Source organism: Pteropus alecto, unplaced genomic scaffold, assembly GCF_000325575.1.
Source record: "Pteropus alecto unplaced genomic scaffold, ASM32557v1 scaffold95, whole genome shotgun sequence".
In the NCBI taxonomy this organism is placed as follows: Eukaryota; Metazoa; Chordata; class Mammalia; order Chiroptera; family Pteropodidae; genus Pteropus; species Pteropus alecto.
In genome coordinates this window covers 19929216-19933086 of record NW_006441071.1, presented here as the reverse complement: position 1 = coordinate 19933086, position 3871 = coordinate 19929216, and the positions used below count along the sequence as shown (strand labels likewise).

General features: G+C 34.2%; 1 pseudogene; it reads right to left on the bottom strand.

Moving 5' to 3' along the window:
• Nucleotides 1-348: 348 nt before the first annotated feature.
• LOC112485170 lies at nucleotides 349-467 on the bottom strand (annotated as a pseudogene).
• Nucleotides 468-3871: the final 3404 nt, after the last annotated feature.

Genomic DNA, 3871 nt, shown 5'->3' with positions numbered 1-3871 from the left:
TAAGATCCAGAACAAGACAAGGGTGTCTACTTTCACCTCTTTCATTCAACATGGTATTAGACGTCTTAGTTTTAGCAATCGGACATGAGAGAGAAATAAAAGGCATCTAAATTGAAAAGGAAAAAGTAAAACTTTTCGTTATTTGCAAAAGATATGATACTATATATAGGGAACCCTAAAGATTTACCAAAAAACTATTAAACTGGTAAATGAATTTAGTAAATTAGCAAGACACAAAACTAATATTCAAAAATCGGTTGCATTTTTTTTAGGCAAGGCAACCCTTGGTTGACCTCACAGATTGCAAGGAACTTGTCAGCTTAAAATCCTTTATTTTTTATTTGTTTACGCCTACAACACCTGGTCTTCCTAGCTGGTCTCCCATCCAAGTACTAACCAGGCCCGACTCTGCTTAACTTCCGAGATCAGATGGAATCAGGCTTGTTCAGGGTGGCATGGCCATAGACTGGTTGCATTTTATACATCAATAATGAATTATCAGGAAGAAAAATGAACAATCCATTTACAACTGCATTGAAGAATAAATAAAATGAAGAATAAATTTGACCAAGGAGGTAAAACACCTGTACTTGGAAAATTTTAAGTCATAGAAGAAAGAAATTTTAAGTCATTGAAGAAGGTACAAATGAATGGAAGCATGTACTGTGCTCATCAATAGGAAGAATCAACATCATTAAAATATTCATACTACCCAAGCAATGTATAGATTCAATGAAATCTTTATCAAAATGCCAATGGCATTTTTTTTGCAAAACTAGAACAAATAACCCCAAAATTTATATGGAAACATAAAAGACCACAAATAGCCACAGCAATCTCGAGAAAGAACAGAAGTTGGAGGTATCATGCTACCCTATATCAAACTGTCCTACAAGGATATAGTAATCAAGACAGCATGGTACTGGTATAAAAACAGAGACAAAGATTAATGGAATAGATAGAAAACCCAGAAAAAAACCCACATCTATATGATTGATTAATCCATGACAAAGGAGGCAAAAATATACAATGTGATAAAAACAGTCAGTTCAATAAATGCTTTTGGGAAAACTGGACAGATTCATGCAAAATGATGAAACTGGATCACCTTCTTATACCTTATATAAGAATAAACTCAAAATGGATTAAAGATTTAAATATAAGACCAGAAAACTCCTAGAAGAAAACATAGGTAGTAAATTCTCTGACATTGCTCTTAGTAAACTTTTTCTGATTTATCTTTTCAGATAAAGGAAGCAAACAAACAACAATAATAAAAATGGGACTGTATGGAACTAAAACATTTTTGCACAGCAAAGGAAACCATCAACAAAATGAAAAGACAACCTACTGAATGGGAGAAGATGTTAGTCAATGATACATCTCATAAGGGGTTAATATCCCAAATTTATAAATAACATGTGCAAGTCAACAAACAGTACAAATTAAAAAACAAACAGTACAATTAAAAAATAGATAGTGTACCCGAATCTACATTTCTCCAAAGAGGATATAGAAATGGCCAATAGACATATGAAAAGATGTTCAGCATTACTAATCATCAGTGAAATGGAGATTAAAACCATGAAGAGATATCACCTCACACCTGTCAGAATGGCTATAATCAGTAAATTAATAAACAAGTGTTGGTGTGGATGTGCAGAAATGGGAACCCTCATGCAATGTTGGTGGGATTGCAAATAGGTATAGCCACTATGGAAAACATTATGGACGTTACTCAAAAAATTAAAAATGGAACTCCTTTATGACCCAGCAAATCTACTTCTGGGTACTTATTTGAAGAAATCCAAAACACTAATTTAAAAGGACGTATGCACCCCTATGTTCACTGCAGCATTATTTACAAGAACCGAGATCTGGAAGCAACCTAAATGCCCATCAATAGACTGTTGGATAAAGAAGATGTGATGCATATATATAATGGAATATTAATCATAAATAAGTATGAAATCTTACCATTTGCAATAACATGAATGGACCTGGACGTTTTTATGCTAAGTGGATTATGTCACACAGGAAAAGACAAGTACCATATGATCTCATTTACATGCGGAATTTAAAGAACAAAATAAATGAACAAACAAAACAGAAACAGACTCATAGATATAGAGAACAAATTGATGGTTGTCAAATGCGGGCGGAATTTGGGGTTGGGTGGAAAAGGTGAAGGTATTAAGAGGTACAAATTGGTAGTTCCAAAATAGTCACAGGGATGTAAGGTACAGAATAGGGAATATAGTCAGTAATATTATAATAACTATACATAGTACTAGGTGGGAACTAGACTAATCAGGGAGATCACTTTGTAAATCATAGAACTGTCTAAATACTATGCTGTACACCTGAAACTAAAAGAAAGTAATATTGAATATTAATTTTAATTGAAAAGAAAAAAATTAAGTGTACTAGTTGGATGAAACTGATATAATGCTTTCTCTCTGTAGAAACAAAGAAAGTCATAAAAATATTGATCGTTGATTTTTATCTGTTTAGTCCATTTACCAGTGTCCATTAATTGTTATTATAAAAATCAAAATACACAGAATAAATTACAAATAGTGAATTCTAGAAAGATATCTGTTTCTTGAAAATAAGACCGCTCATTCTCCAAAGTCAGTTTTTGGAATCCCAAAGTCACTATAGTGACAATAGGTATGATTATAATGCCAAGTCTCTAACAATATAAAAATCTGCAAAGACATTGGAAAACAGTGTGGTTAACAGATATTTTTGGAATGTTATTGGTAAAATACTATTTTCCTAACGCAGTCCCAGGCCCTGATGTGTGAGGGACCTAAAATCATGTAATAAGCATTAGGAAAGTTACAGAAATAAATAAGCATAACACCAAACCTTAGGTAAAATCTAGTAACATTATTTCAAAACTCATGATTAAAATAAGAAAAAAAAAAAGATAAATGTCTGCTTCTTAGCCAATCATTTGTTGTTTTATTTTAGCTAGAATAATAAACTCTTTTCTCCCTCCAAAAGAGTGTCAAGAACGGCCATTAACTAAAAATTGAATCCAGGCATCACAAATAGTCTGCCAAAACTGCATTCAATTCTTTGTGTAGCAAAGGGAATTGCTATTTGACTCCAGGATGTATCTCTTTCTTATTCTTATCCAAGCACAGAAGCAAAATGCCTCTGATACAGAAAAAAAGGAAAAGAATTAACAATGTTCTGCATGATGATGAGCTCTGACTTCATTTTGAAAGTGGCAGCCTTGTAAATCATGGGGGCAATTAGGAATATATTTCTCTTCCTCTTTGTGGGTTTAGAATGCACTGTCTCTGAGAATAAATGTTTGTCACTTGGGAAATGTTTTTGAGTGTAAGATTCAGTAGTTACCTTGTATATACTTGAGGAATAAATAAGCGTGCCTGGAACTCATGCCGGTGGTGAAAACTCTAAGAGATGTTGACTTGGATTGCTCACAACTACCCTGCATTGTTTCACAACATGTGCTTACACCCCTAGACTATCCCTAGGGTTCCAGAGCACTACTGACTGAATACTCCAACTTGGAGAACCACTAATGGTGTGTGTGGGAAAGGAGCAGGGTTGCTTACTAAAGGAAGAGGCTAAAGGGTGAAGTTTCACAAAAGGAAGATAATAACAACCATAAAGCTCAGGGCAATGCATGAAGGGGGCGGGGTGGGGGCGGGGTGGGGGCGAGGGAGATGTTGTTTGTTGTTGTTATTTCACTTTTGTTTTTTAAATGTATACCTGAACCCAGGAGTGTAAAGTTATACAGTGAAGTATGCCTGTGAGTGGATGCTTCTATAGGATTATAAAGATGCCTTTCTCAAATTATTGAGTGGATGCTTCTATAGGATTAAAGATGCCT